Genomic DNA, 14,838 nt, shown 5'->3' with positions numbered 1-14,838 from the left:
TCCAGCATCCTTTTGGTTCTGATGTATGTGCCACGTGCTTCCTTGCTTTGCCTGTGTTAGCAGCATTTTCTGACGTCGGAGCCTGTTCCTAAAGACGTGGCTTGGCCCATGCGAAGCTCTTTGTCTGCTGCAGGCTCCACTAGTAGAGGCAGGTATGCCCAGTGTGTAATTTTACCTGGGGCTGGGTGTGTTTTTGAAGGCTCTGGGTTGTAGAGCAAGAGGGTGGTTTAGCCCTGGCCATGCAGCTGTGGGGGTGGGAGGCTGGGAGCTGTGTGGTAGGATGGTGCACAGGACTGAGTTGCCTGAAAGATTTGCTACTGTGGCCACAGAATTACTTGGCAGGTGGGGGAGAGCTGATCAAACAAACCTGCTTCCACTAATTGTCAGGCTTTTGTATTTGTTTTTGTGATTTTTTTTTTTTTTTTTTTTAATTTTATGAACTTTAAAGCATGCATGACTGAACAGTTTAATTGGCTGTGGGAACTGTTGGAGATAACTTACTCGGATTTTGTGCAAACCTCGCTGCCCTTTTCATGTTTTTGGTGCAGCAGAGTTGCTGTGAGCAAGCAGGCAGGAGTGCCTGTGAACATAGCCCAGATAAGATGTTACCACCCGAAGAGAGATGAAAGTGCCTGTGCAGTTGACTGCTGTGTAGGCTGGCTGCTTGCTGGTGAGAACCGGTCCATGATCCGGTACCCCTCCCCGGGCAGGCTCCTGGTGGGGACAAGGTGCACCTTGGGCAGAGCAGAGCAGAATTCAGCCACATACTTGAGCTTGTGCTCATTGGGAATGTCCACACACCTTGTGGACCTGCCTCTTTCATCCAGGTCACCTTGCATGCCTCTGTTGCAGGGAAGATTTTACTCATCCATTGCTTCATGAACTGCACGCTAATTTGGTAATCTTTGGGTCTTCTCTTCTACCTGCCACCCCAAAATGTTTCTGTGGCTGTGAAACTGCTTGCAGGAGGAATACCAGTAGTGTTATTAAACTTATATGAGCTTTATGGAAATGTGGAGGTTTGTCACGGTCTGCTAGCGCGTGTTCAGAGGCTGCTAATGGGTGATATTCCCGGAGACTGGGCTTGTAATCCTGCTCCCCTTGACTTTGTAGAGGCTGGTTTTCAGCCCAAATTCTTCTCCCAGTCCCATCAGGGAAGTCATTGTGTCTGGATCCCTTGCTATGGCTGAACGGGTGGTTTCCAGACCATGGGGACTACCTGACTGGTGGTAGAGGAGCTGTAAGTGGCTGCAAGTGGCTCCTTCTCAGAGAGAGCAGGAGAAGTGAAGACCCACCTTGGAATAACGGAGGTCATAAAAACAAGGTTCTGGCTTGTGGTTCCAGCTTTATTAGCAATGACCAAAATTGGCTTTGTGATGTATTTTTCCTGTGCTCATGGTGATTTTCTCTGGTCAAATCTGCATTCTTTCTTGTTTTGTCCTTGCGCATGAATGGATTGTATTTGGAGCTGGTTTCTGTGCTACAGAGTCTGCTTCATCCTGACACCCAGCATTGAACGCATCCTGGTCTTGCAGTCTGTCCGGAGGCTGTACATGTTCGGGTGGTTTTAATCGGTTTTGAATTGTTAAAGGTCAAGGATATTATTACAGAAGGTTCATTTAAAAAAAAAAAGCATCCTGTAAGAGGTGCTGTTGGTTATTTTCTTTACAGCCTTAGATCTGGGGTTTGAGAGGAAAAATTATTAAATTATGTCTTAAAGCTGAATAAAGAAGTCAGTATTGACTATTTTAATGTCTTACAGATGCTGTGGGGTTGCAGGGTTTTATTTTAAATTTAACAATGGGAGTTGGAGTGGCTCCAGTGCTGTAAAGAATAGTCCCTTTAATTAAGGGTTTAAGCTGGAAGAGCATGTGTAGTGTGATGCCATTGTAAAGTTTCAGCAGGGCTTTGTAGTTGTAACTTGTTGTTCCCCGTCTTGGATCACACATCTGTGTGTCTGGGGTCGTGGTGGGGATGTTCCTTGCCTGGAGAAGGGAGGTTGGTCTGTGTAAGGGTAGCAAGGTTTCTGCAGAGTTTTTATCTCTGACTTTATTATTTTCTGTTTCCTGTGGCTCCTGATGCCTGCTTTGAAGGTGCTGCGTCTTTGCAGGCACGTGCGTATGGTGCATTACACCCAGGAGAAAACATCAGCTTTGTTTTTTCCCAAATAGTTTTTTTCTTTTTCTTTTCAGGTTGGGGATGGGGTATTTTGTAGCCCTGTTCTTAGATGCTTAGATGTCATCTTAGTAATAGCAAGTTGTGAAGGAGGTTGTGGGGCTTGGGACAGGAGACTGGGATGGAATGCAGTCTGCTCAGGAAGGTATCCTCGAGACCCACTGAGGTTTCAGTGGAGTAGTGGAGTATGAAATGTAGCCATGTGCCTGCAGCATTCAGCAGAGCAGGGCTAGATCCCATCCCTACACAAGTTCCTAGGTTTCAGTTCTCCGTGGCTTGTTCGCCTGTTATTTACTGGGGTGGAACCCAGAAAATCTGCCGTTAAAAATAAAAAAGAAATTATTCTCCCCTAGAAAATGCATGTGTTCCAGGCATGTGTCCCTGAGTTCTCGTCTGAAAAAACAGCATTAAGAGAGTAAGGTGTCTTCTCTTAACTTCAGCCCGTTCTCGGTTCATGGGACTCAGGTAGATGCTCCGTGTCAGTTCTAGTTTTGTCCCCCATGTGTGGCTCTGTCTGGCTCTGCAGTAGCACAATGTGCACTTAATTATTGGTGGCAACAACTGCTGCTTCTGGCCATCTCAGATGCTTTGCTATAAGAACCAGCATCTGCCAGGGTTTGCTTCATCCTGGTTTGTGCTAAGACGATTGCTTGACTCTTTTTCGGATAATTACTGTGAGAATTAGGCTCTTCCATGGCGTTAGGAAGTGCAGCCTTGTAGCAAAGGCTGAGCAGCTGTGAGCCTGACAGGTTCCAAGGAACCTTTATGGTTTGCATTTAGTGTCTCCTAGCATGTTTATCCCCATAAAATAATAAATTTAACTAGAGCTCCAAGCAATGTTATCACCTTTGCACATCAAAAAATCATAATCATGCTCTCTGACTTAATGAGATTGAGAAAGAAATGTTCTTTTTTTGTTTGCCTTCTGGTTTTCGAGTGTTTAAGACTCCCATGGGTGGCGCATTCAAGCCTTTTCTTGAGATCACAGGGGCAGCAGGCCACCTGTGTGATGAGGGCTGGCGGTGGAGAGTCACCAGCCACCAAAGCAGAGCAGGAGCCTTTGGGTTTCCCAGAGCCGTTGCCAGACTTGGAACCAGATCATGAACGCTGGCAACACTATTTTGAGCGTTGAGAAGAGAGCTAACTGTATTTTTGTGGTGGCCTTGGCTCTGCTATTTTTTAATTTTCTCTTTAATTTCTATTGTTTTCTTTGCTGCTTTGCTAACTTGCAAAATTCAGCAAATTGCAGAGGATCTCCCAGCCCTCGGGGTGAGTTTTACTCAGAGCTGCAGTGAGCCAGCACATGGCGGTGGCACTCGCTGAGCTCCTGCTCAGAGGACTAAATGAGGCTGGTGTGATGGACCTGCTGGCTTTCAGGTGGTTGGGGTCTGTGCAGGGTGTGGACATAGTGGGGTCATCCTGGGTGGCTTTGTGCGTGTGCTAAGGGTAAATATTAACTTCACGTGATCTTGGGAGCTGCTGTGTGTTTGTGTTAGCTGCTCATTTTGGTAGGATTTGGTTGAAATTCAATCACGAGGCTCCTTAACTTCAGCATTCTTCACTACATCATTGACTTGAATGATGTCTTGAGTATCTTCTACTCCGGGTTTTGCTGCTGGTCCTCGGTCTCACTGGGCTGCGTTAGTGCTTTGAACTCATTCAGCTGCAGAATAAGCCCAAACTGTGCATGGGCAGAGTGCCCTACACTGCCACATGAATACAGGGTGTCTCAAGTGCAGTTGGTTTTCCAGGACATCCCTGCAATGCTATCCTGAAAGGACACATGAGTTCTCCCAGGACTTGCTGAGAGAGGATTTGTAAAGCGTCTTGCTTACCTGCAGCTCCGCAAATCGCACACAGAGCCCCACAAGCCTCATCGCTGCTCGCACGGGAGGGCAATGACAAAATTGCATGCACAAGTGTTGTTTTGCTGTCTGTTTTCTCACAAGCTAGGCGAGCTGAGAGGAGAACCTTGTGCGCAGCTTGCTGGAGCGAATGCAGCAGAGCAAATGTACCTGCTGAGTAACAGACTGAAATAAAACCAGAAAAACCCAGACATCGTGCTGAGTCCGTGGCAGTTACTGCAGATGCTGCGCCGGTGAGAAGTCAACAAATCCATTAAATGGGAAATGGTCCCCGTGTGCTGTCCCCAGGAAGAAGAGCATCCCCTGCACCACCACCCGGTGACCCTGGACCATACATCTGGGCGACGCCGGGCAGCGGCGCAGGAAGGAAATGGTTAAAGGAGGGGAGGTTGTCGAGTTGGGTTAGCCATCAGATAGCTAATATTTTAGAGGTTTTTCAGAGCTAAGCTATAAAAAGGCCGTAGCAGTATTTCAAGTCGCCCATTGTCTGCTGGAAGCCAGCCAGCGTTGCCATGCCGACGAGGAATTATTACTTGCTGCCAGAGCTGGAGGAAAAGCTCATACTTTTGGCTTCAAAACAGGAGGGGTGGACTTATGTAATCCACTGTGTTTATAGGCTGAGACTGGCAGGAGCATTGAGAAATAATTACAGGCTTTCCATTTCATTTCCAGCTTGGTTTTAAGGCTGTGTGGCCTCTCTTTATTTATTTATTTTGAAGTTGAGAGGGTGGCTGCTAAAGATGCAGGAGGTCACGGAGGTGATGCAAGGATGCTGCTAGGTAAGTACCCCCCTCCTTGCTTCCCCGGGCTGGCTGGGCTGCTTTTGTTTTGGTAGCGTTTTGTCTGGAGAGCTAAACTAGGCCACACCAGAAAGAAGTTGCTTTGAAAAACTGGGACTTGGCCCGGCGACACAGAAACAGTGTTTAGTGCTGGAGGCTGCAAATACACTTTTGCGGTTGCCCGGAGGTGGCCAGCCGTTTGCCAACGGAGGCGAAGTGCGAGGTTTTGCGAGCCCCTGCTGCTTTCTGAGGTGATTTTGTCCCTCTAGCCCTCCTTGGCTTGGAGCGTGTATTTTTGGGGGGAGGGTAGCAATAAGGAAAAAGGAGAGAAAAAGTTTTGTTTTGTTTTGTTTTTTCTTTCTTTTTTCCTGAATGCCTTGGTCTCACGCATTGCTCCGTCGGCTGGAGAGGGATTTGTCAGTGTGATCAAAGCAGTTTTGCTGATGTTTCGTGCTTTTGAGAGGTGAATTGCAAAGTTTAGCCTATAATTAATGTGGGTTTGTTCATCCCGGGAACAGTCAGCAGATGATGCTGTAATTTGGGTTTGCCTGAAAAGCAGTGCGTGGTGTGTTTTGACTTCGGTCAGGCCAGTGGGAGTTCGCAGCTGCTGTTTTTGTGCTGGCTGTCGCATAAAGAGAGTTATTGCTGGTAAACTCTACTCGCAAAACTTTGAGGTCGGGTGGTTTTGCGGGTTCTAAGGGTCGTGGTCCTATAGTCCTGGGGAGGATGCTTCTGGTGCGGTGGGAGTCCCTTGCCTGGGAGAGATCGCGGGATCGTGCTTTAGCTGCTGCAAAGCTGCAGCTGCGGCGGGGGATGCTGCGGGTGGGACACGAGGGCTGGAGCAGGGCAGCGTCGGTGCCACCTGAGCTGGGGTGAGCTGTGCCTCGCTTCATCGTCCTCATTTCTCCTTTAGTAAATGAGAATGTTATGACTGTGACTTTAAATCTCTCTGACATTGAGTGTAAAGCTCCTAAGAGTGGATGAAGCCCATTTTTGGGGGGGATATGAAGACGAATGCTTTGATATGCTGCAAACATGTTGTGGAGGTTACAAAGGCATATAGAAGCGGCAGCGTGCTGTGACTTTTTTTTTTTTAAACTTTTTCCTTCATTGCAGTGTCCTACTAGGGAGTTACATTCTCAGTCTGTGCTCATCTGACTTTTTGCCATTGTTGTATGGTGTGCACAGATTAAATATCCCTACTGCTGTGCCAGTCTGCTCTAGAGAGTGGAGCCCGGTGTTGGCTAGCATGCTTAACTTCAGAGATACTGCAATTTTTAGGGACAGTTACAGTCCCATATGAACATGTTTGGGCCCTAACTTGAAATATAGGGCTGCCTCAGTGGAACTGATGTACGTGAGGGGTTGTTGAATGCACACTGCAGAAATAAACTGCTTTTTCCACAGTTTCCCACAGTTACAGGCAAAAACTAGGGAAGTGGTGGCACTCTTCAAGTCAGGAAACGTCCCTTGAAACAGCAGGCTTGACTGGCATTATCAGAGACACATGGGTGTGCTATACAAAATAATTCAGTAATTTAATGATCCATAATACTGCTCTGACTCCTACCACAGATGCTGTTGGACTCAATGCGAGTTAGATTTGTTACTGCGAGGCTTTTTTTTTTTTTTTCTTCCTCTGGGATTCATGCCAAGATGAACTGTATGTTCTGTTCTTAAGAGCTATGAGTAATGTATGTGTGAATCTATAACATAAGTAATACGAGTATATAAAATGTGTGAGTATGCAGGATTCGTGTATCCTGTGTCTACAGAGTGCCGCACACATGCTATATGTGCATTCAGAAATAGGGTGCAATACATGTCTGGGCAAAATTAATGACGTGCCTTGCAGTTACTGCTCACTGCAGAGCCCTGTCTCATGGCCTGATCCCAGAGAGCTGAACTGAAATCCCAGTCACCAGCTATGGTTTGCCTATTTAATTGCCCTTTTGGAGGAGTTACAAATTAGAGAGAGTTGGAAGTCCCTCTCTGCACTTACGGGGAAGTCAGCCTTAACGAACATGAGAGCAGATGCACTGTAGCCTAATGTTTCCTGAAGTAGTTGGTGGAGCAGTGGGGTGTCTGGGGGTGCTTGGGGGGCTATGTCTTGGAGCACGGGTACAGGGGGTGCTGGGGGTCCCACTCTGCACCACCCCGGGTAGGTGCCACTCTGGGAGCTGCTGTACAAGTGATGCGCTCCAAGGCAGGCTTGCTGCTTCTAATGGGATTTTTTTTTTTTCTTTTTTATAAGAATAAAGTGTGCTTTCTCTCATAATTATTTTTTTATGTGAAAAATGAGAAGGTGGCAAGGAGCCAGTTCCCCCGCCTCCCTCTTCCCAGCTTCGATGAGGTCATTGCCTCTTAAAGTTTATACCATGCACTGTGAGACATGGCTGGAGGAGCAAGAAGGCAACAAATGGCTCTCTTGGGGCAGTTGGGAGTGATGACCGCCAGTCCCTGAAATATTGGTGAGCTGTAAGTGATGCCTGAGCAGGACTTGTGAGTGGGGAGGGGGCCTGGTACAGCTGCCTGGGAAAACCTTGCAGGATGCAGATCCAGGTGGGAGGGAAGTGCCCTGCTCCCTGCCCAGTCCCTGCGATGCTCCAGGTTTAAGGCAAGGCAGGACCTGGGATGCTTTCGATGCAGGTCCAGGGGGTGGTTGTGCTGCTCGGTGGGCTGCCGGGTGGAAGAAGCGTGCGTGTGAAGGGCTGGGCATGTGCTTAGGTGAAATGTGATCGGCAGCAGTTCTGGCACTCCTTGGCTGAGCTTGCTCTTGCATCCACTTACTTTTCCTTGGGAATTTCCTCAGTGCTGTTTTTGCAATGGGGTTGTGAAAGTTCATGACCCAATAAAGGGTCTCTCCAAGACCTTTATGTCCCTGGCTGAGTGGCTGCCTGGAGAAGTTGGGTTTTTTTCCCTTGAACACCATGGCGAGCTGCTTGTGGATTCCTGAGCTATTGTTTTCTTCTTGTCTGTCTCCCCTGCCATCCCTTGGTGGAAGCAATTTGGAAACGGGAGCACCCGGACCTTGAAGTGTTCCTCGGGGCTTTCCTAGAAGCTGCAGCCCAGGAGTGCGGATGTTGAGGGCTGTGCACATCTACCCTCCTCCTCGCAGCCTCTGCTGGGGTGCTTGGGGATGGTGGCCTGGACTGTCTGTGGTTTTAAGGTGGGACACTGGCCTGAAACAACTATTTCATAGGTGCCATAATAAATTAATTATTGAAATTTTGTTAGAGTTTATTATTGTCTCGTGCCTTTGCTGTGGCTCTGATTTTGGCTAGAGTTTGCTGTACCTGTTAGGGGTGGTCAGGAAGAGGACACTTTATGCATCTCTAGCTCTTACTGTCCCGTCATCCCGTCATTGCTCTGGGTAGGTGCAATGGGCTGAGTCTGTTCTGTGTGATCCCGTCCTCAGAGTTGGCCCAAAGGGGTGTAAGTTGTCAGTGAATTTGTGCTGTAGTCCAGAAGTCAAATCTTTGCTGCATCAGAAAAAGAGGAGTTGTGGGGTGGCAGAAGGTGTGCAGATAGTGGGGAGAGAAAGCAAGAGAGATGGACAGTCGATCTTTTTTTTTTTTTTTTTTTTTTTTTTTTTAATACCTTTGAAAAGCCCTTGGCAGCAAGCACTGCACTGGGTGGAAGCATGCATTTGGTTTTACAGCTTCATTCCTGAAGTGTACTTGTGCTATAGGGTGCTGTACGCAGCTATCCTTCAACTGTCAGCAGTGGGTTTCAAAGGTGGGCAGCTGCTTCCACCATGGCTTACACAAAGTGAATCTAGGAGGAAGCTGTGAAAAGGTTACGAAGTGGGAGGAGGCAGTTGAGATGTCATCTGCGACCTTGGAGGTTTCTGAGCAGAGAATAAAGACCAAGACTGGCAGATCAGCCAGCATCTGCAGTGCCTTGCAAGGACAGTAAAGATCTGGGGGGAGGGTCTGGGAGATGCTTCCATCTGCTGATGTGGGGAACTAACATCCTTTTTATTAAATGAAAGCTAGCAGGTAGCTATTCTATATATAAATGCGTACCGGAGGACCCTAGATGCACCAGTGTCAGCAGCCTAAAGCTTCCCTGTGTTGGCTTTGGTCTTGTGCAGGTAGATATAGCTCTGATCTTCCCTGGCACCAAGGGTGGAAATGAAAAAGTGCAGTTGGAAGTTAGTAATGGAGGGGTCCAACATGCTGCTGTGCTTTTAGGCACAAACTTAAAAAAAAAAAAAAAACAACCCCAAAACCAAAACAAAACCCAAAAGCTTTAAAATTTCTGTTCTATCGCAGCTTGTCTGTTCTGTAGAAATCATTTAAGTATCCCATTAATTGCAGCTGTTCTTGTGCTGCTGCACCCCAATGATATCTTCTGTTCACTTCTTTGTCTTTATGCTACTTCTTAGCAGCCTTGTTGATTTTTTCTTTTTTTTTTCTTTTTTTTTCTGTCAACACGATACAATCACTCCTTGTTAGCCTATCTTGCTCTTTCCTCTTTCAAGGAAGGGAAGGAGCAGGGGAACCAGATCTGATAATTCCAGTGAGTAGAACTGTTCCCCTGAGCCCTTTATAAAGAAATAAAAAGGCTCTCCTTCTCTCTGCTTCTCTTTGAGTACAAGCACTTTACCCTCTTGGATTCCCTGCAGGCTCCTCATACTGCTAAAATTGAAACATCAAGATGTCTGAGGCAGCAGGAATTACCATCAGTGTTTTGACACCTGGAGGTACAATTTCTATTAGCTTTTATATAAAAACAACACCAGTTTTGCCAACTGAGTTCTCGTTAAATAATGCATGAAGACCCTGCTCCTGACAGTACGTATTTTTCTTTCACTTTCCTGGACTCTTGGATAATGGCTTAATTTTTGTGACCATTGGGAAAAAAGATACACGCACTCACATGCGGAAATATATATGCAGACACACACGTGCTTAACTCCGAGGCAGAGAGTCAATTACCCTATTTGCTAATTAACGTGGAGAGATGGGGGAAAGCAATTTAAGGTTGGTCTGTTGAGAAGGCTTGGATTGTTGCTTTATTTTTGTGGAAACAGCAGAATGCAGTCTTCCTGAGACCTTTGACGGTAAATAAGACTGCTTATATGTGATATAAGAGAGACCCTAGGAGTGGTAGCATGCCCTCGAATAGAGATGAGTGCATGGTTATCAGAAACAAAAAATGGGTAACTTGCTTTTTTGCCTAGACGATGCTTGGCATCAAGCATACGCTTTGTGTTCGCTTTTGGGGGAAATGAAGTGAAACAGAAGGGCACAGCATGTGGATGTGACTGCTAATAGTGAGAATCAAAGTACAGTTTTGACATTTCTAACCTAATAAGTGGTGCTGCATGTAAGAGCCTGCTTATTTTCCTTTTCACCATGAGATGCTTTGACAGAGGAGTAAAGTCCCATTTTGACATTTCTGTCATTTTAACTAAAGAGAGAGATTACAGTAAATTGGATTAAGTGAAAATCTTCTTCAGATGTTTGTGGTTTGGGCTGATTTATGGATAGATGTCATTTGAACGTCATTCTGCATTTTTTAAGCATCTGCTTGATGGTTGCTCTAATGCTGTTGCTGCAAATAATCCACACAGAGGAGGGAAGGCAGAGCAAGAAGCAGCTACCCGTGACAGATCTAACGCTGGTGTGTGGCATGGGGACAGAAAAACGCTGTCCTTCTCACGTTCCCAGACGCATAGTGCCAGATTCTGTAACGAGTGCTTGGTTCTCATTTGAGTTCCTGTTATTAAACTTTGTTATCTTCTGCTGAGAGTCATTTAAATAGGCTTTTCTAAGTATTTTTCCCATCCTGGAGAGAGATGGTTCAGTGCACGTATTCCTTATCGTGCACTTGGCAAATCTTGGGTTGCCCATTCCCCTGCGACCAGCGATGACATTCTTCTTGGTTACATTCATGCAAAGTCTCAGTCTTGGCTGCCTTGTTGCAGAGTCCTTCACTCACCATGAGTGTGTGTGTGTGACTTTTCCAGGAACCAAAATATTCTCATAAGCATGTGCTGGCTCACTAACATTGGCAATGGCATGTGAAAATACTTTGTCCATGTACTGATATTTCCAAAAGATAGTGTTGAAAGTCATTCCATTAAATTAACAGCGTGAGACTTCTTAAATATGTATGTCCTTCATGGCTTTCCCTACCTAAGCTATTTAGAAGCTGCTGGTGCCATTTGGAAAGCTGCATAATCTCTTGTGGGTGATGATGTAATCAGCACTGTAATCAAATCTGCCAATGATATCATTGATGGAGTAGTCCACTGTTGCCCGGTGCAGTGATTAGTGGGATGAGGTTGAAGTCTTTGTGCAAATGATGATGGGAAGCTGGGAAGTCTGCATCCCTAAATTGTGTTACTTGCATATATAGGTTTTAATTTCCAGCACAATTTTGGAAAATACTTCTGATCCACTCTCAAAATCACTAGATTTGGGTCTAGGTGTAGCGGCTTATGCATTTCAGTTGTGGTCTCTAAAAGTTTATTGGCAGGTTTAATGTTGGTTTAAAGTTTTGTACCTACACTGTAGTTGTCTGCCGGCTTAGCTCCTGGAACTGCCTCCGCTCTATACCAGGCGAAGGCAGGGCTGGCCCAAGGGAGTGTGTGACTGGGGCTGGGAGTGAGAGTATAAAAATTGCCCTTAATCCTTTGAAGGGGTTGGATGTCTTAGACTGTGTCTGTATTGATTTTTTTTATAGTCCTGGGGCAGGAAGGCACTGCCCAGATGTAAGTTACAGGTACAGAGAAGTACTGTCGGAAGCAGAGCACGTCAAATCCTGGCTTCTCGGGGTGAGTCAGCTAGTGATGCTTCGCATCTTCCCTCCCAACTGAGCCCTGCTAGTTTGATTTGCAGTGTAACAGCACTGCCTGGGTTTTCCTGTGCTGCTGTTGACACCAGGGTTGTGGTGTCTTGTTTTCTGCATCTGTGCTCCCCATTGGTGGTTCGTGTCACCCTTGCAGTTAAAAGATTTTGCTTTTTGCCTCTTGCAAGCATTTCATGCCTTGCTAGTGACTCAAAGTGCAATTCTTAAAATATTTTCTATATTATTTTCTGTGATATGATTATTAGTGGAAGATCGCACTACCGAGGGAAGATAAATTTGTAATCCTGCTTAGTGGCTGATCTTATCTTAGCTGAGTAGCTCTCATTGGGGACAGTGACCTGAAATCATCTTTTTAAACCAGCGGACAGGATGCCTTTCCCTTTTCCACTTCACACACATGGGTGTGATGCAGACTTTTACAGTGGTTTAAAGTTTAGCAGTTTTACTTAGAAATTTGAATACCCCCTGATAACTAAAGGGAACAGCGGTGCCACAGGAGGTGGGTTATTTTAATGCATCAGTCTACGTGTTAAACAGACTTTCCTGCACCTCTTGCAGCCTAGCTTGCTTTTCGGGATTGCTAAGAAGTATTTACAGAGGTTACCTGGCATGAATGACAAAGAGCAAGCAGAAGTGCTTGATCACAACCCATCCCAGGGAGGTTTTTGAGAGAGGCTGGGATGGGAGCTTCGAGGGATGGCTCTGGCATTGGGGAAGGGCTCTGCTCTGTCCTCAGCATCACACTCCCACCACTGGATGCCAGCAGAGAGGGTAGGTGGGTGAGCAGGAAGGGAAGAGCTGCTGCTTGTGAGCAGTGAAGAATTAAAAACATCTGCTCCAGCTGTGTGCCTCTGCTTATTGTTTTTAACTTCTCTCAGTAAAGCAAATGAGGAATTGGCAGTGGATTTCTTGGCAGGGACCTTGTCTTGCTGGAGTAGAAGAGATACTTCCCTTTTTGCTCAGTTGGCCCTTTCTCCTCCCGTCCCTCCCAGACACATAGCAGCCCCAGGTTGAGCTCAGGTGAGACATCTGGTCTCTCCTTGGTGGGGAGGATGATGGGAGTGCACCTGATAGCTGCCTTCCCTCCCCATCCCCTGAGAAATGCTACATTAAATATCTTAGTGTTATGAGCTCCCTCTGAAGATGCAAGGCTCATTCTGTCACCTTGCCTGTCTGCTTTCAGAAGTCTCCTGTTGGAGGAGAGAGCACAGACTGCTTGTGCCTGTAACCAAAGAGCAAGAATGGGAATTGCTGCTCCTAAGCATCGGCTCCTCTTTAGGTCAGCGGAGCAAACTCTCGGCTTCCCATTGCGGGTCAGGCTTGGAGCGTACAGTTCCTGAAGTCCCAATCGCTCCAAGCCAGGGGCAACTGGCGCTGGGTACAGCCTCAGGCTGCTCAGGAGCTTCCTCCGAGCTGAGCAAGCATCCGAGCAGACAGATGCCCTCTCTCCTCTCCAAATGCACACCTGCAGCGGGATGTTCGCAGCCCCTGGAATCAAGTTTGCAGCCTGCAGAGTGAGTGAGTGAGCGAGGTTCACCAGCTGCGCTCGCAGCATCTGGGAAGTGTTATGCTGTAGGCAGCACTCTTCCAGAGATGCTTACTTCGTTTACCGAAGGTGATATCCTGGTGGCTGGCAGTGGGGAGGGAAGAAGAGGTGTTTTTTTTTCTCTGGTGTGGGTGAATCAGTGCTATCTGTGATGGATTCTCACTGCGACAGGCTCTAAATGGGAACTCTCGGGGGAAATTAGCCTGCAGCTCTTGACTTTATTAAATATTCTCCAGTGCCATCCCAAAGGACCACTTTTTAGTGCTCCGCAATGTTTCATCTGTATTTTTAACATCACCTACATGAAGTGAGACCATGTATGGCCTATATTTACATAAAAGTCTATGTACAAATAGTTAAGAAATGATAGATAGTGTGTTCTGTTCTTCAGGTCTGTAAAATGATGATGTCTTATAGGTAAATATGAGAACCTCAGCTGGAGATATTGCAGATTATTATAAAGTCCAATAGCTCACTTAGAGCTCTGGCTTATGATGATTGATTTAGCCATTTTTTAAAACACCTTTTTAATGATTGATTAAGCCTTTATAAACTATTTGTAACTTTTAAAATGTGACCTGATGTATTGTAGCTCTATTAGTATCTAGCTAATAAAATACACTGTGGACCTGTAATGCCTATTAGGTTGACAGAAATTATATTTTAGGCTTTACATGTGTTGAAGTTTTAAGTACCTTGTTACAGATTATTCTAGGTGTGTTTCAAGGCACAGAAATACAATCTGCTCCCTTATAGCGAGCTATGGGGCTGATCTGGCAGTGGTGTGTTTACCTTGCGGGTCTCATGTCTGGTGCGATGGACACTGTTTGCTTTGGCATTGCTGGTCTACGCAATCTGTCGTCACCTGGTACTGTCATTGAGCACCCCAATAAAATGATCTCTCCCTGCTCCTGACGATGAACGAGTCCATCATAAGCCTCTCTCCTGCCTGCTGGTGCTTGCCTGTGAATGGAGCCCAGATCTGGGAAGCAGCAAGCGATGCTCTTGCTTCTGCCCAGTGCCTGTGGATGCTGTCCTTGCGAGCAGCTTTGGCAGAGGTTTTTGCTGATACAGAGCAGAGCCCCAGTAATGCCGGTGACTATTAACACAGAGCCCAGCTGACTTGGCTTCTTGCTAGAGCAGGTGGGGTCCTGCACTTTCTTCTACGGCCCTGTCTGGTCTGTGCTGAGGGAGCTAAAAATTGTAAAGGGAGGAGGATGGTTTGCTTGGAGGCATGTGAGGCCAAATTTGAATTTACATGAAGAGGCTGGGGTGGAAATGGGGAGAGGGGGAAGGTTGCCCCAAAAGAGAAGAGGTGCAGGGTAAACCCTGCATCCTGCTTTGTGTCTAGGTGTTGTCTTCCTGGCTTTTCATAGTATCATAGAATGGTTTGGGTTGGAAATGACCTTAAAGATCATCTAGTTCCAACCCCCCTGGCCCCCTTACCTTCCACTAGATCGGGTTGCTCAAAGCCTCATCCAACCTGTCTTTACCTTTATTTAACCGAGTACCAGAATCTAAAGGTAAATTCTGCACACAAGATTAAAGGGGACTTTTTTTAAAATTTTATTTAAATCTGCCTTCTTTGTCCGTCTATAGAAGCATTTTTTCCATGAACTGCTCAACTTTCCATTTGCTTGAGCTGTGCAGA

At 46.4% G+C, this 14,838-nt stretch overlaps 1 protein-coding gene across 16 annotated transcripts in view; it reads left to right on the top strand.

The window, feature by feature from the left end:
- The window catches only part of NCOR2 (nuclear receptor corepressor 2), a 260,683-nt gene that overhangs the window by 47,931 nt on the left and 197,914 nt on the right, over positions 1–14,838 (top strand). Inside the window, exon 1 of one of the 16 annotated variants that reach the window (XM_030024270.2) lies at positions 4,738–4,819. The exons of the other annotated variants lie outside the window; for them this stretch is intronic. The gene's annotated coding sequence lies outside the window, so the exon portion shown is untranslated. Of the gene's footprint in view, positions 1–4,737; positions 4,820–14,838 lie in introns of those variants that run through there. 16 annotated transcript variants of the gene reach the window in all.

This window comes from Aquila chrysaetos, chromosome 9 (genome assembly GCF_900496995.4).
Source record: "Aquila chrysaetos chrysaetos chromosome 9, bAquChr1.4, whole genome shotgun sequence".
In the NCBI taxonomy this organism is placed as follows: domain Eukaryota; kingdom Metazoa; phylum Chordata; class Aves; order Accipitriformes; family Accipitridae; genus Aquila; species Aquila chrysaetos.
This window is presented reverse-complemented; position numbering and strand designations above follow the sequence as displayed.